Below are 24,267 nucleotides of genomic sequence, written 5' to 3' on the forward strand. Positions count from 1 at the left end.
AAAGCTCTCTGCAGTGGCATGGAAAGAGCTCCAGACATATTTTCAAGTGAAAAAAAAAAAAAAGCAAATTGCACATCAATGCACATAACCTTAACCATTTATATACATTTACATATCTATTTCATAAATGAATACAAACATAATAGCATAGTAAGGACTCTATAAGATATATAACAAATTAGCAGCAGTACTTCTAAGAATTAAATGGGATAAGGAACAAGTAAAGACATTTTAGGGATTTTTAAAAAAAAATTTTTTTAATTTATTTTTGAGATAGAGCAAGCAGGGGAGGGGCAGAGAGAGAGAGGGAGACCCAGAATCTGAAGCAGGCTCCAGGCTCCGAGATGTCAGCACAGAGCCTGACATGCAGCTTGAACCCACGAAATAAGAAATCATGACCTGAGCCGAAGCCAGATGCTTAACCAACTGAGCCACCCAGGTGCCCCAGTGTTTTTCTTTTTTTAAATGTTTATTTATTTATTTATTTTGAGAGAGAGAGCACACACAAGCAGGGGGATGGGCAGACAGAGAGGGAAAGAGAGAGAATCCCTCTCTCTATGCTGATAGCACAGAGCCTGATGTGGGGTTCCAACTCACAAACCATGAGATTATGACCTGAGCCAAAATCAAGAGTCCGATGCTCAACTGACTGAGGCACCAGTTGTCCCCTCTTTTCTTTACGTAGATATGTATTAATGAATTTCTTGTGTGTTAAAATATATATTTTCTACATAAAATATACATTTTAAATATAAGTATGTGTGTGTGTGTATATATTTGTTGTTTTGTTTTATTTTGTTTTTAAACAGGGAAAACAACTGTAAAGCAGAGAAAGAAGGCAGCAGACAAGTGAGAGGTCTACCCGGAAAGTTCAGTTACTGTAGATCTGAGAAGTCAGGCCTCGCCTGGGGACGTCTTGGCAGAATAGGACCTGCCCCGTGGCTGCAGTAAGTAGGGGAGCCCTGACTTTTCTCCCAGCCCCAGAAACCTTAGTGGGAAGCTCTGAAAGGGCTTCACAGAAACCGGGCAGGAACGGGTAGGGAAACGGAGCAGTCTCCCTGGCCTTGCCTTATTCTGGTCTTTGCAGCTTCCCCACACCCTGCTCCCTGGCTGACCCTCACCTTTAGGACAGCGTTCAAATCCTCTAAGGCCATCAGGAGCCCCCAGCGACGACCTGCCCAGCATCGGCCTGTGGCCTCTCTGGGTGTCTCCAGCCTTACAAATGACAGTGCACAGAGCAGACAGCCCCCAAGTCTCCCTTTGCTTTTGCTGCCATGTTTTCTCCACCCAGAATTCTCTCTCAGGAATCAGGACAAGTGGTGCTTTCTTGGGGAAGCCCTTCCTGATTCTCTATCCACTCTAGCCCCTTCGTGTGTCCCTCTGGCATCCCACAGGGACCTCCGTCAAAGCCCTTGCCGGTTTACTTTGCCATCGATTGGTGTGCTCTTTTTCCCTGCCACCACATCACGCTCATCTTCAGCTCCCTGGCGCCAGCACAACCCCCACAAGGTAGGGAATGAAAAGTGCCTGTTTTTGGAAATGAACTCTTGGACTGTTTGTTGAAATTTTAGATAAAAATAAAATCTGAATTAGATCCAGACTGAAAATTCTCCTCCCGGAAGTGGTGATTTATTTCTCTCCTTCCCCTCTCCTTTCCCAGGGGAAAACGGGTCAGGGGCAAAGCGTTGCTGATACGTCAGAAATCCAGGGGGAAAGACATTCCCCGATAAGAAGCGTTTGCTGATGTCTGTGGTGTAAACAGTGTCATTCGGGTCAATTTCAAGCTACCTGCATGATGTCACGTGGAAGCAAGTTGAGAAGAGATACACAAAATCGACTCTCCCAGCCTGTGTGAGCCCACTCCAGAGCACACTGGCTCAGAACACACGTGTACCAAGGACAACAGGTGACTGGGCTAATAGTAGCCTGTTGAGGCACAGGTCCCCTGCCTGACCATATCGGACCGGCCAGCCTCTCTCTCTTTTTTTTTTTTTTTCTTCAGCAAACCAATGTTTTATTTCTAAAGCTCTGCTGTATATTTCTAGTGGTGCTGATGGGCACCTGCCACACGCACACCAGGTTGTCTGTGAAGCCATCAGGAGACCAGGTCAGAGAGGTACACTGGGGTGACTCTGCCTTGCTGCTGATACTGATAACTTCCTGCTTCAGTTCATCTACAATGACCTTGCCTTCCATGTCCCAGATCTTGATGCTGTGGCCCGTGGCAGCACTGAGCCAGTATCGGTTAGGACTAAAGCACAGGGCATTGATGCTGTCCCACCATCTAGTGTCCTCGTTGCAGTCCCACAGCATGGCCCGGCCATCCTTCCCTCCAGAGTGACGGTCACCATGTTCAGGTAGCCCATGTGGCCGACGTGATCCGTCTTCAGCGTGCAGGCTCCCAGGTTCCACACCTGACCAGCTTGTCCCGGCCGCAGGAGACAACGATGGGATTGCTGCCATTGGGTAAAAGCGGACACAGGACACCCACTCCGAATGGCTCTCGCCCTGGACAGTATATTTGCATACACCCAGAGGATTCCACAGCTTGCTGGTTTTATCTCAGGAGCCAGAGACAATCTGGTGGTTGCCGGAGAAGAAAGCCACACTCAGCACATCCTCGGTATGCCCTACAAATCCACCTGTGGTGGTGCCGGTTGTGAGATCCCAGAGACGAAGGGCTCCATCCCAGGGGCAAACTGGCCGTCTGAGGAGATGACCACCACGTTCCTAACAAAGTGGGAGGGAGCCCTGAGAGCGCGCTGTGGGATGCCAGGCTTGGCCTCATCCCTGGTCGGCTTCCACATGATGAGGGTTTTATCTCGAGGGCCAAAGACTATCATGTCCCAGAACTGGGGAGTGGTGGCGACCTGAGTCACCCAGACGTTGTGGCCCTTGAGGGTGCCACCGAGCATCATCTGCTCGGTCCTGGAGTGCAGGTGTCACCACGGCCACAAGGATGGAGTTGGATGGACTAGCACCCCGGCCACAAGGATGGAGTTGGATGGACTAGCACCCCGGCCGCGGCCCTGTGGAGGGGAGTCTGACTGGCCACTCTTGGGAGTCTTGTCCGAAACTGCCCTCCTGGGCACGCTTCCTGGGACTGCCTAGCGCAACCAGGCACCCCTTCGGTATCGATGAGGTGAGTCTGGACTGCAGTTAACCTCTTCCCGTTGCCACCACTCATTCACACTTTACATGTACACCCTCGCAATTGTTCTCGTTTCACAGCCCGCTTGTTTCTTTGCCGTTTTTCCTCCTTTCCTCAACTGGATTATAAGCTCTGTCAGGACAAACGCCATCTCATCGATTTCTCTTGGATCTTTCTCTCATCTGGCACAAGGCTGTGCATACAACAAGTGCTTAATACAGAATTAGTGCTGGGCTGGAATGCCCATCTGGAGGTCGAGTCACAGAGACTCAGTGAGCACCTCTGGGGTGTCTATATGTGGTCACCTCATCTGCTTGCCCCGTCTCTGGCCCCTGGCCCAGGCTTTGGGTTCTACCCCTGCCTCCTTCCCCATCCGCCACCAAACATCAGGCTTCCATTCCGCTGCCCCGCCACCTCCCCCCACCCCCCGTGATCCTGCTTCCAACTTTGCAAATACTGTCTTGCCCCTGCTCACGGCTTCTGCAATGTCAACCGCCCCTCCCGGTTTGCCCCTCACTGACAGTGTGACATCATGCATGGATGACTAGATGGAAAGGATGATGATGGAGGAAGAAGCAGAACAGATCGCTGGCCCCCAGACTCGCCAGACAGGCTGCTCGTGGTAATAGCCACCCACCATGTCTGCGCCTTGCTGTTGCTTCTGACTGTGAATTCTTAAACCAGCCTTCCGGGGGCCTATACCCACGCCCACCTTATTCAGCGGTTCCCAACAGATACCTGTTGACTACCTAACGTGTCTAGTAATGAGTTCCTAATCATAGACTGCATTTTGTAATCTTTCCAACTGCACGTGACAGGTCCCTTGGCTGAATCTCGGGCACACCTCCGGTCAGCGTCTCTCGTTGCCTTGATCACAGTTCCCCTGGCTGAATCTATTTGTGTCTTTGCCTTTGCCACTACCTCGGTGAGGTGGGAGCCTCTCGCGAGTGACTTTTTATACATTACTACCTCTGTATTTCCGGCATCCCTCGAAGGCAGGGTTCGTGGTTAGTAAAGCTCAGTGGGTATTTCTGATTTGGTTTGATTCACGAAATGGAATTAAATGGCTAGATAAAGATGGATGAATGAGCTATTAATACATTGGTTCTGCAAATTTCCCCGCAGTGCCTGGTCCCTACTTCTTCACAGAATAGACCTTCAGTGGATGCTGTTGACATGCCTTTTGATGTGTTTGAAAACGCAGAGTGAAGATTCCTGGTGAGTGAGAGGTTTTCATTTGCTCGATGTGTTTTGGCTTCAAACCCTAATACAGTCCTAGCCCCCGAGGTTTCAAAACCAGAACTGAAACCATCTGCCTTCTAGAGCCAGGTTGCCACAGAGAAGGGCCTAGAGAATAAAGTGCTTCTGAATGGCTCCATCTGAGGCGTATCTGAAGACAGAAAATTCCAAAGGCTTTCCCGGACGGCCTCTAGGATGGGCTCTATTATTAACCTCCTGCGCGAGGCCGAGCTTCTCTCTGGCCTTGTGTGGCTGAAATGAGCTTCTCCTGGGCTCATGCCGTGGTTTTGTGGGCCACAACCACTTCCTAGAAGCCAAGTTCATCTGAGAAATGAGGGAGGCCCTGGTGGTTTGTGGTTACAGAAGGCGTTTCCTTTGACACTCAGCTCTGGGAGGGACAAGCACTCCACAGCAGGACCAAGAGAAAGGGAGCAAAGCCTGGCTTGGGATGTCCAGTGGGCGTCCAACCCTTCTAGCAAGAAGACCCCCGCCCCTAGATCAAGTGCTTATGGTGGGGGGCTAGGGGAGCAAATGCCGTGAGACACGTGCAGCCACCTGGGGGTGTCCCTGGTATTCAGAGAAAGGACAATACAGGCCTGCTGGGAAGTGAGCCCTGTCTTCTGGAAGAGCTGAGTGGGCACGGGGGGCTGGGGGGTGGGGGGGAGGGATGAGAGACAGACAACAGGTGTACAACCAAAGTGCAATGCAGCCTGTAGACATTCCCCGCGGACAGTGTCCAAGCACGTCCTGCTGTCCAGACTAGAGACAGGGGAGAAGGGTCCATCCAGTTCCCTTCATGAACGACAAGGCTAACGCTTGCACCTTGAATGCTCCCGATAGCAGAGAGCCACAGGTCGTCGCGACTGCCAGAGCGAGTGGATGCCTCTCACAGTGTGATCTCAAGGGCTCTGGGCAAACCTCCCAGCTTAAAAAAAATTTAATTTTCCCATGAATCAGATAATACCTGAAATTCCATCATTGCTTTGCCTGAGGCTTAAACGTCTGGAAAACTGCAAACAAGTAGGGGGAACACTCCAAATAGTATCAGTCATTCACACCTCAATGTCTGGAATCCTTCTGGATCCTTTTCTGCAGGCAGGTTTCCTGGGGGGTGGGGATGGAGCAGGGGAGAAGCCAGAGAGTGATGGGTGGCTGAGGTAGGGGGAGGCCTGGAGGGGCAGAAGAAGGGACACAGGGTGGAACTCAGCTCCTAAACAAACTGGCCTGGCACAGTTTTGCCTGGGGCCACCCCACAAGTCACTGTCAGATTCACTCACTGCTGCTCCGCTGTAGAAAAACTGGATACTGGCTTCTCCCAGCAGGGCCGGCTTCATAAGCACAGACCTGCATCGTGGCTCAGGACCCCGGCACTCATAAGGGCCCCAAGCTTGTGTGGTTTAATGCTCTGTTGTTACCATCTTAAAGATTTTATTAAATATTTTTTTATTATTTACTTCTGAGAGAGAGAGAGAGAGAGAGAGAGAGAGAGAGAGAGTACACAAGCAGGAGAGGGGCAGAGAGACAGCGGATTCCAAGCAGGTTGTGCACCGACAGCAGACAGCCCGATATGAGACTTGAACTCACGCATCACGAGATGGTGACCTGAACCTAAGTCGGTCGCTCCACCGACCGAGCCACCCAGGTGCCCCTTAAAAAGTTTTAAACAAGGGGCCCCACATTTGCATGTTACACAGCGCCCCACACATTACGTAGCCAGTTCTGCTTAGCAAATCACAAAAGCCCTCTGAAGGGAGGTCGGCCTAACCTCGCCATTCTCTCATCACACATGTTATTTCCTTGGGTCTATTTTTACACATCAGGGAATATTTGAAGAAATGTCCTTAATTCCGAGCACATTAATTCACCTCCACCAACTAAGCCTCTTTCGAGGTGACTTAGGTGTCATATGATCCACCCTATTATTAGTCCGTGCCCAGCCATGCCCAGCCCCCAAACTCCTCTTTCTTTCCCTTGCCCTGATATCTCTCTCTCTCTCCTAGCAGAAAAGTGGCACATGACCTCGTAGCCTCAAGAATACTTGGCACAGGTCCCTGTTTCTCAGCCGTATCTATTGTCCTCGTCCAGAATGACACTGGCTTCTAAGAGTCTCGCTGACATTTCTGACTTTTAGTGGGGAATGCCATTAATCAATCGGCTGCATCTGTTTTGGAAAAATTAAATAGCTCAAGTCAAGGCAAACACAGTAAATAATCCGTCAACAATCCAGGGGAGTAGTGGGGGCAGCGGAGGCAGGGTTTGGTCTTCTCATTATTTGAAATGCATTTAATCTGCTGCCGGGTCCTCCACACCCAGGCTAGGGTTACTGGCCACAGAAAGAAGAGATCAAAAGCGTTTGAAAAATGTGGGGCCCAAACCAGGGCATTACAAGCATAAGTGGACTATTCAACACGTGTGTCATGGAGAATGAATTCACCAAGAGGGCCATGAAACCGTTCTTCAGAGAAAAGCAGCTCTAACCTTCCCTGCGGCTTAAAAATGTAGAAACATACTCTCTAATTTGTGGTAAGTGTGGCCTTCCTTAGGGGAAGCAGTAATGGTACGGTGGTTAAGTATGGTTGCCAGAGCCAGACTGAGTTCCAATCTTGACACTTTCCCTTACTAAGCACTGACCTTGGGCAAGTTACTTAAGCACGTTGTGCCTCCATTTCCTTATCGGTAAACTAATAATAACTACCTCAGGGTTATTGGGGAAATAATGAATTCGTGTCTGGTAGGTTAAAGATTGCCCGTAAATTCTTTGGCATCCTTCCCATTACAAAGTGGGATCTTATTCCCTTTCCCCTTGATTCTGGAATGGTCTATTTTGACTTTAGCTAAGAGCATAGGGCAGAAGTGAAATTTGCCAGTTCCGGGCCTAACTTCTGCAAGAACTGGTAGTTTCCACCTTTATCTCTAGCCGATTCCCTCATTGGAGAAGCCACGAGAAGAGGCAGCAGTAGGACTACCCAGGAGAGGAAGAGGGGTATGGGCAAGCCGAGCCTTCTAGCCACTCCACCAAGCCACCAAGCATGAGAGTCCATCCATCCTGGACCCTGAAGACCAGCCCAACCCACAGCTGACTATAGGGATACAATGCGAAGCCAAACGCTCGCCCAGCAGAACCCTGCTGGAATTTCTGACCTGTAAAATGGTGAGAAACAATAAAGCGATTGTTGTTTCAGTTTTCTAAGCTTTAGGATAGTTTGTTGAGCAGCCATACAAAAATGGCACAGTCTATGCACTGTATAGGACAACCGATCTAGAAAAACAGGACAGTACCAGCAATGGAGCCTGTAAGCTCTTACAAATTCTCCGGGGATATCCTTGTATTGGTAATATTGATGATATGGGGTAGATCAAATTTTCTGAATATTTTCAAATACTGGAAGCTATCTCCAAAAATGCAGAGCCCTGAGTTCATGGCAGTTAACCGAATGGACACTTTTCCTCTGCTACCCATGTTCACAAGGTTACCTCTCCGATTTCCGGGTCCCATTCCATTTTCATACATTTTTACTCTGCCACCTCCTGTTCATGCTTCATATTGGGCTTCTCAAACCTCAGTGTGTATACTCTTCCCCTGGGCATTTCTTAAAAAGGCAGATGCTGATTCAGTAGATCTGGGACAGACCTGAAATTCTGCATTTCTAACAAGCCCCAGGCGATGCCCATGCTGCTTGGCCATAGTCCCCACTTGGAGTAGTAAAACTTTAGTCTCAGCGTAGGGATCACCTCCTCCAGAAAGCCCCCCTGATTCCTACTTTCTCACCCTAAGGCTGTTAGATGCTGTTGAGGACTCTTTTGGCTGCCTAGCTCAAGACTGATTAACTTTTCTTTAGTGCTGCCTAAGCCTGTTTTATTTCAGTGATTCTTCCCTCCCCTTCCTCTCCTGACTTGGGTAAATTTTGACAGATCTAACTGTCATTTTGACACTGCCCCCCTTCTCTTCATTGTGATTTTTCACAGGTGTCTGTCTACATGACTTGATTAGGCAAAGTTAGGAGAAGTCTGCTGTGGTGAAGTAGGAATTTTTCAGAAAGTTTTCTTCATTCTTTTTTTTCCTTTTTTAAATGTTTCTATTTATTTCTGAGAGAGAGAGAGAGCATGAGCTGGGGAGAGGCAGTGAGAGAGGGAGACACAGAATCTGAAGCAGGCTCCAGGCTCTGAGCTGTCAGCACAGAGCCCGATGAGAGGCTCAGACTTGTGAACTGCGAGATCATGACCTGAACCGGGGTTGGATGCCCAACCAATGGAGCCACCCAGGCACCCCACGTTTTCTTCAGTCTTAAAAGAAAATGCATGTGGGGATGCCTGGATGGCTCAGTCATTTAAAAGTCCGACTCTTGATTTCAGCTCGGGTCGTGATCTCACATTCATGAGATCAAGCCCCTCGACGGGCTCTGAGCTAAGCACAGAGCCTGCTTGCGATTCTCTCCCTCTCCCTCTCTCTCTCTGCCCCTCCCCAGCTCATACTCACTCTCTCTCTCTTTCTCTCTCTCACAAAGTAAATAAATAAACTTTTTTGTTTGTTTGTTTGTTTTTAAAAGAGAGCGATGCATGTGGAAGAAACCATCCCACATCGGTCCACGGGTGTTAGTCTGTTGATACACGGTGCTTGTGGCTACGGCAGCCATCTTGTGATCAGGAGGGGATCCGCACAGCAGGCTGAGTGACAATGGCCGTGGATCTGCATCCAGTCACTAAATGAACCAATTCGGGCTCTCCCTCATTAGGACTTCTTTTTATGGAACATAACACATCTCTTTATTGTTTAAGCTATTTGTAGTCAAGCTTTCTGTCACTCGCAGCCAAGAGCATCCTATTGTGGATTCCTACGGCCCCCTCTACTCGCTTGTAAGCTGCATATGTCATCTAGTTATCACTGCACTTCTCGCGCTATCCTGTGAGTACACATCTGCCTCCTCTGGTCAGGCGCCTGTTGAGGCTTATTTTTCGCGTTTCCGGGACCTGGTATGGAGTAAATGGTATGAACTTTTATGAACTAAAGTGAACCCACCTAAAGGTTTTCAATTAGAGAGAAAGCAAGGGTTTGCCACTCCAGGTATTTCCCCCTGTCAGGGTTTAACCTTGAAGAGCTGCCTCTTGATGCCCTGAACTCCTTGGCCTTACCTCCCACTAACATGGGTAGTCCCGGAGCACAATCTCATTTTGATATTAACCCAAATGAAATATCATTAAGAAGGTTGCAGAGAGGCTACATGACTCATTCTAAGGCTGAAAATAATAGAAAGAATCATTATAATGATTATAGTAACGCTTCGCTTTTGCATAATAATAATGGTTACCATTAGCTGTGTCCGCCATATCCCAAACACTCCTCCATGCACGTAACCTCCAACTGACAGGGATAAATAACTTGCTAAAGGTCACAGGGCCAGTAAATAATGAACTCAGGATCTGGACCCAGGTGTCTGACCCCTGAATCTGGGCTCTTCCCTTTCAGCTCCCAGAAAATGCCTTTCTGAGCACGGCACACTCATCAGTGCTCTCATGCACATGATCTCATCCAGTGTTCTCGAAGGAGCCGTGGGTACAACTCATCGCATTGTTTTGATATTATTCATACTGCTAACTAAATATAAGTTATAGTGGGATACTTATTGAGCTCCCCCAGCCCCATTCTCTAGCGTACTGTTTTAAAAATCCATTTCAAATAAAGAACCACTTTTTAGAACAGAAAGTAACCTAATGTGAACCAAATTGGGGGAAATTTTGTCAGTGCTAAAGGAAAAAAAAATTAAGTTGTCCCAGTTTTTCATAGTGGCATGTTGATGAAATGCCATGAATGAATTGTGGGATGAATGAATGAAATATTTCAAAGTGGAGAAATAAATCATGAGGAAGAACCAATTCCCTAAAGAAACAAGGCTGTAGATAGCAATTCCCTAATTTCCAGCTCCTCTACATTTTTCATTCTCAGGAGACCCCTCTGTCAAAACCTCTTCAATGGAGACATGGAGCTGGAGCAGAGAGAGAAATCTCATTCTGTAGAGCACCTCTTTGCATCCACCCCAGGCCTTAGGGCGGTGGAATGTCTTTGTTCCAGAGAACCAAGCAGTCAGCACTCATCATCGGCTGGCCACTCAACAGGTCCCTTGGAAGTGAAGACAGAGCAGGCATCGCCCAGTGCTTTTGGGTAAGGCGCTCACTGGGACGTGGTTTTAGCTCTCACGAGAGCACGTGATTCTTCCCACTCAACATTCCCTTAAAAATAAAACCCTCCTTTCACGGGTTACCTGAAGTATCATATTAATGCCGTCTTCACTCATAACTTCCAATATGTCGTCACTGGAATCAATTTTTGAGTGGCTCTTTCCCCAGTACAGTTGCACACAGTGGTAGCACAGTGCTAAGCCCAGAGAAGGTGCTTGGTGTGTCTTTTTAACTAAAGAGAATGGGATCAGACTGATGTCTCCACATCCAGGCCAATGCCTTGCCCTGCCCCCTCTAATACTCTGGTATCAGTTGCATACATGTGGTTGGCACAGACTGTTCATTTTAGTGGGGTCCATGGGTGGTGCCTGGCCATGACCCCCAGCAAATTACAGCTGTCATTCTCATTAGACGTGCTGGTTCCCCGCCCCCATCACAGAAGGGGAATGGTGCCAGGTAGCCACAATATGGGCAGCTCCCGTGACACATGCCTGGGTGACCCCTGGATATAGAGTGAACTTTGCAGTAGCCTGTCAGTTTGCATTAAGAGCCTAGAGAAACAGAAATGGAATAATAATAATAACTATCTTTATTGAGGGTTGTCTCAGTCCATTAGGTTGCTAAAACAAAATGCCACACACAGTGGCTTGTAAACAGAATTTTACTTCTCATGGTTCTGGAGACTGAAGTCCAGGATCAAGCTGCCAGCATGGCCTGGGTCTGGTGAGAGCCCTCTTCTGGATTGCAGATAGACTGACTACTTTCCCCCCCACCTTCTTTATTTCCTTATTGTTATACTTCATGTTTATTTATTTTGAGAGAGAGAGTGTAAGCAGGGGAGGAGCAGAGAGAGGGAGAATCCCAAGCAGGTTCTGTGCTGTCCCTACGTGGGGTCCCATCTCACAAACTGTGAAATCACGACCAGAGGCAAATGTAAGAGTGGGACCCTGAACTAACTGAGCCACCCAGTCACCCCTCTGTTTATTAGGATTCATGAATATTATTTTGGGATTTCCTCTGCAATACCTAGTAATGCTTTCCTGGGTATTCTTCCTCTTGGGGTGAAGTGCTACTATGTCATAGTGGTTGCTTGAGGCTTTAAAACTTGAGTCATTAATTAATATGTCACCCTCTGCCGTCAAGTAATATTTCCTCAAATATATAATTTACATAACTGTATGAACACTAGACAAACAACAAACGATTGAGTTCCATTTTCCCTTTCTGACATTTGTGCCAGTCGTGTCCTATATTGTTCTTGATACTTGCTTTAGACTTAACAGTTTAATGCTTTTATGAGTTCTTTATAGATTTTGGATAGTAGCCCTTTATCTGATATGTCATTTGCAACTATCTTTTCCCATTCCGTCGGTTGCCTATTAGTTTTATGGATTGTTTCCTTTGCCGTGCAGAAGCTTTTTATCTTGATGAGGTCCCAGTGGTTCATTTTTGCTCTTGGTTCCCTTGCCTTTGGAGATGTGTTGAGTAAGAAATTGCTTTGGCTGAGGTCTAGGAAGTTGTTTCCTACTTTCTCCTCTAGGGTTTTGATGGTTTCCTATCTCACATTCAGGTCCTTTATCCATTTTGAGTTTATTTTTGTGTATGGTGTGAGAAAATGATCTAGTTTCATTCTTCTGCATGTTGCTGTCCAGTTCTCCCAGCACCATCTGTTAANTTTCCCATTCCGTCGGTTGCCTATTAGTTTTATGGATTGTTTCCTTTGCCGTGCAGAAGCTTTTTATCTTGATGAGGTCCCAATAGTTCATTTTTGCTCCTGATTCCCTTGCCTTTGGGGATGTGTCAAGTAAGAAATTACTGCGGTTGAGGTCAAGGGGGTTATTTCCTGCTTTCTCCTCTAGGGCAGATAGACTGACTTCTTACTGTGTCCTCACATGGTGGAAGGAGCAAGGGGCTCTGGGGGGAGGGTCTCCTTTAGAAGGGCATGAATCCCATTCATGAGGGCCCCATCCTCATGACCTAACCACCTCCCAAAGGCCCCACCTTCAAATGCCATCACACTAGGATTTCCACATATGAAGCTGGGGGGAGGGTGGACATAACCAAAGCACTCATTGAATATTTGCGCCCCCCTCCAAATTCATACACGGTGGGCTCACAAGTGTGCCAGACTCATGACATCGATGTTGATGGGTGACGCCATGGACTACTGTGCTGTCTCCCTTATTACCAATAAGGACACTGAGGCCCACGGAGGTTACCACCGTCTCGTGGCGTGAAGTTGGCAGAGCAAGGGTATGAGCGTAGGCCTGTCTGCTTCCAGAACCATGCCTGCTCACCAAGCCCTGCCACCACTTACGGATCTGTCCTCCTGGGGTCGGGGACTCTCAGTGGCCTCAGCCTCTGGTAGCTTAGCCCTGTCCCAGCAGGTGTCCTAAGCAGCCGCCTTGCCCCATTTACCCACTTCCTGGCCTGGCATCCACCTCGTGGTATGTGTACCTGCTGCATGGATCGATTTTGCCACCAAATGATTAAGGATCTAGATCAGGACATTTATTAGCCAAACATCCAGGTCTGCGGTAACTGCCTCACCCTCCAACCTGACCCCTCTATCCTCCTCTCCAGACACCTACACAGAGCCCATCACTCTGGTCTCCCCTCTTCCCACCTCCAGGCCTCTCCCCTGCTGCCTCACTCTTTGGGCTGTCTCCTTCCCTCCTCCTTCCCACTCAGGTCTGTATGACAGCCTCCTGGCAGCCCAGCCCCCACGCACCTCTCCTTCCCCAAACCCCTGCAGCCTGTACGTGCTGCCCCACTCAGCATTTGCTGACGTTCTCTCATGTACTGTGCATTGATAGCTTTCTGTTTTTAATATTCTTTTTCTGATTGGATTGTAAGCTCCTTAGTAGCCAGGCGCAGGCTCCTACTTTGCTTATGCTGCTCTTCCAATCCCGTCCTTACCAAACTCTCCCCACCTCGTGCAGCGGGGGGTGGAGAGGACATGCAATGTAACAGGATTCCTTCAAGCACCGACCCAAGAGGCACTTTGCTCACTTTGGGTGCCGAACTAGAGTCCCGTATCATGTGACCTCCCCCCATCCCAGAACAGTCTCTGAGGCGGCATTACACCCCCACCTCCAAGTTGTCCCTTGTAGAGAGAGGCTCCCTCTCTCCACAGTCCCCATGGAGACTGGCAGAGCCATGCTCAAAGGGAGGCAGGCTGGATGCCTCCCCTGGACTCAGTGTACATTCTCGCAGGGACACATTCTGTCTCAGCAGCAGCTCAGCCGCCTCCCAGAGCCCCAGCCATCTCCTGCATCAAGGCCCCCAGATGGCATGTTCTGCAGAGCAGGCGGTGATGGAGGGAGCCACCAGCTAGGGAGGAGAGCAGCCTGGGGGCTCAGTGCCACCAAATCATTTGTCCCTTCGTCCTAGCCCTTCCACAAGAGATGTCTTGCTCTTAACAGGCATTCTGGTGGTGAGAGAAAGCCTTTGCCACATCTAGCCTGTGAGCGCTGGAGGCATTTTGGGCAGAGGAGGCTGCTTTCTTCTTTCTCATCAAGCCTGCCTTCCTTCCTCTCTCAGGCTGAGTTGGAAAGCTCTTGAAAGGTAGCAGATTGCAGGCACTGAAAGCTCGTGTCTTCTGTTTATCCACAGAACGAGGACATTGGCCAATGCAAGAGCCCCAGTCCTGTTCCTTCCATGTGCTCCTGGCTCCAGAGCCACTCAGAAGAGCCCGCCTGGGCTGCATAAGGCTCCAGGTCCCCTACCCCCAGCTTCCCACCCCTCTCAATGCTGTTTCAGAGGGAGCTGTGTTCTCAGAGGTGGTGCTTTTCATAGTGTGGAGTCGCGACCCATCAATGGAACACAGCTTCAATTTACCAGGTCACAAGTAGCAATTGTTTTTTGGGTTTTTTTTGGTTTTTTTTAAATTTTTAATGTTTTATTTATGTCTAGGAGAGAGAGAGAGAGACAGCGTGAGCAGGGGAGGGTCAGAGAGAGAGGGAGTCACAAACTCTGAAACAGGCTCCAGGCTCTGAGCTGGCAGTCAGCACAGAGCCCGACGCGGGGCTCGAACCCACAAACCGCGAGATCATGACCTAAGTGAAAGTCAGACGCTTAACTGACTAAGCCACCCAGGCGCCCCAGAGTAGCAATTGTTTTAATGAATTAGAACATATCACGCATCATACATACGACTGGTACTGTTTCACTGGGTTTTTGTCAAACACACACGAACACACACATGCCTGATATAAAACGCACCTCCTCCTGTGAGCCACAGTCCCAAAGGTTTGTAAGCCCTTGTTCCACAGGCTGGGTAATCCAGGTCTTGCCCCTGATCCTGGCTCTCATATGATGAGTTTTCTGGGAGAGTGTGGGATACTTTCTCCAAGCTGACCAGCCCTCTCCCCTCACCACCAACAGGAAGGAAACATCTACTGACCGAGAAATGATTAAGAAGTGATTTCTGCCCTCCAAGAATATGACTTGGGAATAATTCTGAAATGAAACTGGTGGGGAATAAGATATACAAAACATCTGATAATAGGCTGGAGGGAGAGATTAACTCCCACTGCCGAAGAGACCCTGAGAGTTCTGGCTTGATCAAAAGCAGCAATGGAGCTTCGTGGTAGAGGAGAATTACTGTCTAAGGTGTGGCTCTCAGAATTAGGGATGTGCTGTTAACTTGCCTCTAAACACCTAAATTTCCTTAAGCTGGGTTGTTACTGTATGGTCCACCCTCTAGAAAAGCCAAACTGGTGCACAGGGTTCTCAAAAGATACCCATGCGGGAGTATCTTTCCCCTTCTAGGTATCTACATGTCCATGTAATTCCTAGAAAAATTAGCATGGGGATCAGGAGACCAGACTGATTAGACTGGGACTGACATATTTTGCTCTGTGACTTTGGGTGAGCCATTTCACCTCTCCGGGAGGCAAATCTTCAGCTTCAAGAGTGGAATGTGGACGAAGTTGGCCAGACTCAGTCAATGACCTTGTGACCTGGTGAATTTGGCTGGGGCAGCACAGGTCCAGAAAGAATGAGGGTTAAACAGACCCATACTGGTCTTTGACATAAGATAAGATCTTTCCTCAACTCAACCCCAGCCAAGTCCCTGCTGCCTTGGACATGTGTACCCTGCAGCTGTGAAAAATGCCTTGTTTATCTGGTGAAACACAGAGGATTTTTTTTTAATGTTTTAATTTATTTCTAGGAGAGAGAGAGACAGCGTGAGCAGGGGAGGGTCAGAGAGAGAGGGAGTCACAGACTCTGAAACAGGCTCCAGGCTCTGAGCTGGCAGTCAGCACAGAGCCCGACGCAGGGCTCGAACCCACGAACCGTGAGATCATGACCTAAGCGAAAGTCGGACGCTTAACTGACTAAGCCACCCAGGTGCCCTGAAACACAGAGGATTTTTGAGCACAACTGTCTCGCATAGGAACTGATGTTCACGAGTGAACCAACCGCACTGGCCTTGGGAATGGCTTTGCTGGGTGAGAGCAATCCCACCTGGGAAAGGGGGCTGGTGTCCACTGTCTGGCTTTCTTGTGCTTTGCCCAGAGGTGTGGTTCTAACACAGAGACGCTAAGGCACTGTGGCTCCAAATGTAGGAGGCATGGAGTTATCCCTAATGCCTTTGTTTGCAAGTAGAGCTTCCCCGCCTTTAAGGTCACCATTAGGGAATCTAGACAAAAGCAAGGGGAGGCCAATAGATATATTTTTTACTGCAACACTGGCCTGCTGCCAATTATCATGTCGGTTCTAAAGCCAAAGATGGTCTTTCATGACTAGCTGGCTAGAGTCTAGAGCTCGCTACTTTCCATTTCTGGACATTGTCCCCATATTTTTGTCCCAGTTCACTTAACTAAAGCCTGCACCCCAATCCAGGACTCTTCACCCTGACCCTTCCTGTCATTCTAAGCCCAAAGTCCAGCCCCTGGAAGAGGTAGGTCAGGACTGTGCTAAGTTTTCACAGGGGACAGTAGGAGTGACAAAGGTGAGCCTGCAGAATGAGGGGTCTGGTGCCGGAGAGCCCAGCACAGTGATGCTGCGTGCTGCCATCTGGGACAGAGAGAATCATCTCGAGAGTTCTTCTGCTCAGGGCCACCAAGGCCACTTTGCTAATTCTGCCGTTCATAATGACAACTAGCTGAGTGGAAATGTGCTGACATCCTGATGAAGCCTACCCAACAAAGGCCTTCTTGGTGGTTGGGGACAGTGAGCTGGGAGAGAATGAGTTATAACTGCCGAGGACATGGGCAATCTATGCAAATGGCGGAAAATACAGAAGTGATGACAGTCACCATCCCCAGGGAAAGGTGTGTTGATTTCCTCAACCCTCAGGCAGAGGGCTGAGTTTAGAAAATTACATTAAAAAGTGGAAATTGCCTTTTTTTGTCATTGTTCTTTAAAGGAGAAGCTAAGATGATATCACGAATGATTTGCTAAAAATCCTAGATGCCTCCCCTCGCCAAAGCAACCAGACTCCGTGATGTCATGTTGGAAGGAAAGGACCTCCCAACATTATCCCTAAACCCCAAGTGGTTATTTGAGGGCGAAATCTCAGTGTAAAGGCAATGCCTAAATCCAAAACAACCTTGGATTTGAACTGAGACTGTAATTACTGCCAAAACGGAATTCAAAGACTGTTGACTCACTATGGCTCTTTATACACGTGAAACACCTTAACTTTTGTGTAGCAGCCTTAGTTGCATGTTTCAATTACTGTGTATACAGTACTGTGGGCTGCGCAGGGCGCAGGGTGCTCTTAGCCCCTCAACTTACCCAGGAGGAAAACAAAATGAATTTCTGGAGGCTCCTCAGCACTGAGGCTTCTAGCTGGATCTTCTTCCTCAGCCCTTCCCACTAGGCCATGTAGTTTCCCCGATTTGTGAGGGCTTTTTTTCATTCACACAATTCATCTGGAAACTGGTAGTGAGCAGGGCAACTGATTATAGAAATGTCTGCTGCTGAGGCTCTTCATGAGAATGCAGACGTGGGTATTACATAAGGTAATAAGTTCTAAAACTTGAGCATGTATCAGTTCCCCTGGGGGCTTGTTAAACCTCATCACATGTCCCAGTCCTGGAGTTTTTGATTCAGTAGGTCTGGAGTGGGCCCGGGAATCTGCATTTCCTACATGCTCCCAGGGAACACCAGTGCTTCCAGCCCAGCGCCCACACCCAGACACCCATGGACATAGGGATTTTCTCTCTCAGCTGAAAACACCTTAGAAGAAGAGGCAAGTCTTCCCTCCTCCTCTGCATCTGTCTATGCTCTGGTCTATCCCTCTGGCCTCCACAGAAATTCCTCACAGGATTGCAGCCTCATCTCCTAGCACCTCTGCTGCTGAGGTTTCTCCAGGAAGGAGCCTATACTGTGAATGCCATGCACCTCCTTCCCTCCCCACATTTTAAATCACTGATGACTTTTCCCCATTATAGTGAGATTCCAGCTTGATGGTTACGATTCTAGATCCTTCCCTTTCACTGTGGGTTCTGGGAGACATCCAAGACTTTAAGACAGAAATGAGGAACTCGAGCTTTAGCCATGGGAGCAACTTCATTCCAGGCCTAACTACTATCCCATACCACACAGCCCCCCGGCATTCCCATAAGATCCAGGACATGCATTAGTCCTGAGAAGTCCTGAGGGATGTAAACCAGTTTAACCTTGTTTAATGGGGCTCTTCCTTATTTTACATGACTACAGAGCCCTTTACTTTCCCTGATAACGCTTACTGTCATTTCATGGAGCAAAAGTTTCTGACAAATACTCATTAGGAAATATTCCGTTAAGGCATGAGTTGCAGGCCCTAGGGAGCTGGCTGGAAAATTCCCCAGTTTCAAGGCTAGTCCTCAAGCACCTGTCTCCCAGTGGGCACACATAGGGGGCCTATCATGTGAAACCCAAAATGTGGAGGGCAGAGCAAGGCCTGTGCTTCCTGTGGGCAGCTGGACCCTAAGAAAGAGGAAGGAATTTCTCTCAAGTTGACCAGGCAGATGGGCCATTTCCTCTTTTCTGGAAAAGAGCAAGTGAGGAGGCAGAGAGGGGCCAGGACTATTACACAAATGGGATCTGTATGGAATGAAAGAAAACAAGGCCAGGAAGAAACATCTCCTCCGGCCTGTCCAGCAACAGAGATGAGTAAGAATCAAAGAGATAGAGACCCACCCCTAAGGAGCCTTCAGTATTATCAGAGAAGTTTCCTGAATAAAGCAATGCAAGATATTATAATACAAGCATTTACGGTGTCACCACCTACAGGCAACCCAAGAAGAGTGTCATCATTCATGGGACATGCTTCAGACATTGGGATTCACTCCTGACAGTGCAGCCGGCAGATGGGCCCCACACAGGAAAGGGGCGAAGTTGCTTCTGGTGGCCAGTGCAGGTGACCGACTGACTGACTGATTTGATCTGTTGAGTTCTTGCACAAACAAATCTGTCCCACGGAAGCAAATTAACCCTCAGGGAATGACGTCTTCCTACCTGAACTGTCCGCATGTGTTAGCCAGCTGACAAATGTCATGTGTTGTTTTTCCTGGAATCCAGGATGAGGGGAGCACTTAATTCCTGTCCTGGGGATCATGTTTCGGACCCTAATCATCTTCCACGATCAGAACACACTTCAAGGTCACAAGCCAAATTATATTTTCCTGCGGGAGAAGGACTGAATCATTCTATAGGAAGCCCTAAGATGGCGAGGGGTCAGGAAATGAGTCCACAGCATTTCCTCTGTGGAGGCAGATCTCGTATCTCTGACAGTGGATGTTTCCACCTCATATCCTCCTGGCTCCTGCACAGACACCCGGTTCCTCTGGTGCCCCTCTGGGGACTCCTCCGTGCCTCAGTGCTCTGGGGAAAAGCAGGAGCTGGTGCCCAGTGTGGGGATGGGGCACCCTCAGCTCTTCGCCCGTCACCAGCCCACCCCCATCTCTCCCGTCTTCAGGCCTCCGAAAGCACTGTGGTAACATCTTCAGGAAACAGGCCAGCGACATGAAGGGACGATGCACCAAAGAGAAAACAAGCTGGCTCAGGACTGCATGGAGACACGGCAGCCTCACTAGGAATCAACAGTAAATGTCATCTTTTGCTCATCACATCAACAATTAAACAAACATTAAAATGCTCCCTCTGAGCAGGGTGTGGTTTGGGAACAAGCTACCAACGGGGAGAACATAAAACCTTACTGGCAGACACGTCACAAAATCCTAACGAAAGTGTCCATGCCTGTATGTTTACTCATTTGGAAGTATACTTACAACACTTCTGGTTTTTTAAAGACGATCAGAAAATAGCTTGTACAGAATAATTGTATTTGTGGGTGTGTGTGGGTGTGATTATGGGTGTAGAAAAGTGTCTAAAAGGATAAATTCCCAACTTCTTTTTCAGATTTTCTTGAGATCTATACCACCCATAAGCCTGGGCCCCCCTAGGGCCCCATCATCTGGAGTGTCTTGCTCTGGCCCTTCTCTGACCTGCTTTTCTCCCATGGGGCAAGGACTCTCAAGGCCAAAGTGATGAACTCCCCCGAAGGCCTGACTCATCCTCCTTCTAGTACACAGTCCAGGACCCAAGACATTGGAATTCCCGTTTCTAGGACCCCACAGGCTTCTTCCTGGTTCCCTCTCCCTGAGGGTAGATGGTATGGCTGATGTGCATGCCCAGGGCCCAAGGAGGTGGCCAGAAGAAAGCTGTTTGCAGGGGTGTGGATGGCATTTGCACCTGGGACCAGATGGTCCACATGTGCACACAAGGGACCCTCAAGATGAAGGGTCCTCATGAAAGGAGGTGGCCAGGGCCTGAGGTCAGCTTGCCCCATGCTACCACGCTCTGGCCCGGAACTTCAGGGAGTCCCAGAATTCTCAATTTGGGCTTGGACTTTCAGATTGTCACAAAAGGAAGGACAGAACATATTTCATGTAGTAGTCAGCAGGACTTACTACTTCTAAATACTTAGATATAGAAGGGTGGGCCTTTGCTTATACTCTTGCTGAAGACCATAAAAATGCTAGGGATGGACCCACTTTGGATAGAATTAAGGATCATTTTAGTTCTCTTTCTCTCTCTCCCTCTCCCCCCTTTCTTCTTTTCTCTCCCTCTTCCTCTTTCTTCTCTCCTTCTCTCTCTTCTAATCCTTCCCCATGTTCTTATTTTCTTTGCCATATGCTAACAAACTGATGTTCTTTGTTTTAATAGTTCCAGGCCTATGAATCTAATCTTAAAAAAAAAAAAAAAAAGATAAGAAGTGTTGACAAATATCTGTACACTTAGAAACGAAAATAACCTAAATGCTAAACAATGGGGAGTCAGTCAAATGAATTATGATATATCCATACCATATGGATAAATATTTTTAAATTGTATTAGTGAAATAATTTTACATTAATAGAAAATTTAATGAAAAAATGTTCAATACAATATTAATTGAGAAGCAAGGTACAAAATTATATAATATAGAATACAGACAAATTTAAAAATATAAATATATGAGATTTTACACACACACACGTAAAGTAGGAAACCATGAAGATTATTAACTGTGGGGGGAGATGAAATTTTTAAAAGATTTTTGACTTTTTTCTACAACAATTAGGGATTACATTTCTAATCAGGAAAAACACATTTAAAAATCTAAACACGTGCCTTTGTCCAGGTTTGTGTTTCCATGAGGAAGCCATACCCCGGTGGCCTTTGACGTAATCCACAAACAGACCCTCCCTCCCATCGCCACTGTGGAGCCCTGACTTCCAGCTGCTATTTCCCCTTGGTACCTTCTGACAGTTGGGTCCCTAGAGCAACTCTGGAGGCCTCGTGCTAACCGGGAGGCTGCCTCCCCCTCCCGGTGGCCCCTACAGGGAAGCAGCATGGATGCTCTCACAAAAGCCAAGGAGACCCACCTGCCTTGTCTCTGGGGCGCCCTGGCCTCTGGGCTGTGAGGTCCTCACTGCATTCACCCTAGGTCCCCACACACCGTGACCACCATCCCCCCCAAGCCATGCTCCATGCTTCAGGGACTTTCATTATGTCTCGCTTCCTGTGAAAAGATCCGCTCAGTTACATCACACAAACACTTATCCTTTTAAAGGTCTTCCCTTTTAACAGGGAGATGACAAACTTAGCCCGGGGAGGAATTCCCAAAGATACCACGTCTGGCACATGTCTTCCAAACATAGAAGACATTTGGGGAGAGCAGCAGGAAGCAAGCTTTCTGGTATCCTGGAACTCAAACCTTGTCCATTACCTCCTTTCAGCAAAGTCCACCAAGACCAGAGGATGGAAGGACCGAGAAAACCTCCCAGAAGGAAGTATTAGAAAATGCAAACCAGAAGTAAAGCCAGAGGAGCCCAGATATCTCCTGCTCAAGCCAGACATAAAGCGTACAGATTAAGATGAGAAACTTCTGTGAGCTGCCAACCCTCCACATGGACCCAACGTTTCTACAAGTTGAGAGAAGAAAGCTATTTTTATTATTACTGCAATTGCATTGTTCTCAAAACTCTTCCAAGTCACTGACTGCCACTTTATATGCTTTCTGCTGGTGAGGGCTCCCTTCTGCCTGGTGTCCCTCAAATCGCACACAGAGCCTTGGCTGAGGGTAGTGGGAGAGGACTTCATTGGTCCCGCGTTCCCCAGTGCTAGGGAGGCGGGCAGGGAGGCAATAATTAGCTTGGAAGTTCATTATAAATGCTGGAATACAGGCCACTAGAGACAGGAGTCTACCAAAAAACCTATATAACAACCATATGGCCCTTAATCTAAAAAAAACAAAACAAACAAACAAAGGAGGATCATACTAAATTTCCAAATCCTTTATTCCTCTAAGACTATGTAGTTCTATGTAAATTTATGTCCATTTATTTTTATAAATTCGAATCAATTTTTCCAATTTGTAATATTACCACACCCCCAAACTTTGCTGAAATTGTACTTATTTCCAACTTGGCTTTCAGAGCACAGCCCATCTTCCTCTTTTTCACATGGCCTCTTCGATGCTGATAACATTGCTCAGCACATCGTTCGGGGTCAGGAAGAGTAATAGGACCGACTAGATGGTCTCAGCGTCACTTCCCGGTGAAAACCTAGGCTTTGAAAACAAGCTGGCCCCAAAGTGAGTCCTAGTCTGTTTCCTCATCTATAAACAGAGATAATTGCAGCCCCCCCGTGCTGTTGTTTAGTGAGCTTTAAATGAGATTATACACAAAATGTTTATTACAATGCCTAGCGCAGAATAAGGGCTCAGGAACAGCAGCTCTTCTGTTTGATTATCATCGTGAGAATGTCTTCTCTCCTGGAAGTACAGAGTTTAAAAGCCATCGTCCCCTCAATGAGAAAAACAGTTGGTGTCAAATACGCCTCCGACAGCTCCCTTGTCTCTGGGAGGCCTCCCTTCTTGGTTCGGATTTCCACCTCGGCGTGGCAGCCGGGGCTTCTTCAGCGTAAGAACAGCTTGGCTGGTTGCCTTGCAACTTATTGGCACAATAAGAGGGATAATGATTTCCCTGTACGCACTCCCTCAGAGCACTTATTGTTTAAGTATTTCACTTATTCCTCCTTTGCCGGAAAACAATACCGTATAGAAATCAGCTGAGGAAGACGCTATTTTTGCAACTTCAAAAGTGCAGCCTTCTCCCTGCCTTGACTTGGCGAGGAAGCCTGTTTGGAGCCATTTACCTCCAGACCCAGGAACAGAATGTGACAAAATGAGTCCCGAGGGACTGATGTGGGCACCAAACACTTGGCAGCGTTGGGGCCAGTGAGGCCAGTGATAAGAGATTGGTTTCCTCAATTGATGTCCCATTTGGACCATTTGCTAGCCCCAGGAGGTCACAGCCATGCTATGAAAATAAGGGTTTTTTTCTCTTTTCCACTCACCCTCCATGTCTTCTACGATATTTCTTCTCCGTCCCTTGGGAAATTTGTGTCTTTGCGGGATCTGTCCTCTGCCCTGCTTTTGTGAGCATACCAAGGCAAAGATCCATTTAATTTTCAGAAACTGTGTCTGTCAATAAATTGCTTTTGCTCTATATTGAAGGGGGTGCTGCCACCGTCTTCCCGGAGCGGACATTCCTTATGCACGGGAAACATTTCTCATTATCTGTCTTGACCCCTGTGCAATCTTCTTTTCATCCTCTCCTTGAGCTTTTCTTATCGTGGCTCACACTCCCTCCACCTCACTCTGCAATCGGCAGCATCCTTCTTAGCGCCTGGCAGCGTATCCCTTGCATACGTCCTCTGCTATAACCTTGATTATTCCCCCTCAGCATCCGGCCGAGCCTCTCGAATTGGGAGCGCCGTCCTTGATCTCTCCAAACCTGGCGCTCCAGCTCCTTTGCTCCTGAATCCTCCAGACCTGCCTCGGGAAGGAGATCGGTGTGAGAAATTGGAGGGCTCTGTTTCTCCTCTCCATGAACGTTGACTCACGCAGCGCCTCCTATGTGCCAAGCACTGTTGTCTGTGAACAAGATGGACATGTTACCATACGCCTTGGGCTCACAATGAAATGAACAAGGAAAGAGACAAGTCAACAGACACTGCCGGGTGGGGAACCCCAGGAGTCCAGACCACCACAACAAACTCATGGGGCTTGGGTGGGGCTTGGGTCACACGGCAATACTCAGCATCCGTCAGATACTACTGGCTTGGGCATATGTCCACGTTAGATCACAGCGCATTCCTTTCCACGATGTATCCGCAAAGCTGGACTTTCTGCAGTTGGCATGATAGTTAAAAGTACT

At 48.1% G+C, this 24,267-nt stretch overlaps 1 pseudogene; it reads right to left on the reverse strand.

Moving 5' to 3' along the window:
• Window positions 1–1,403: 1,403 nt before the first annotated feature.
• Window positions 1,404–3,302, reverse strand: LOC120224850 (annotated as a pseudogene).
• Between the last annotated feature and the right edge of the window lie 20,965 nt (window positions 3,303–24,267).

This window comes from Hyaena hyaena, unplaced genomic scaffold (assembly GCF_003009895.1).
Source record: "Hyaena hyaena isolate Hyena2069 unplaced genomic scaffold, ASM300989v1 scaffold_1271, whole genome shotgun sequence".
NCBI lineage: Eukaryota > Metazoa > Chordata > Mammalia > Carnivora > Hyaenidae > Hyaena > Hyaena hyaena.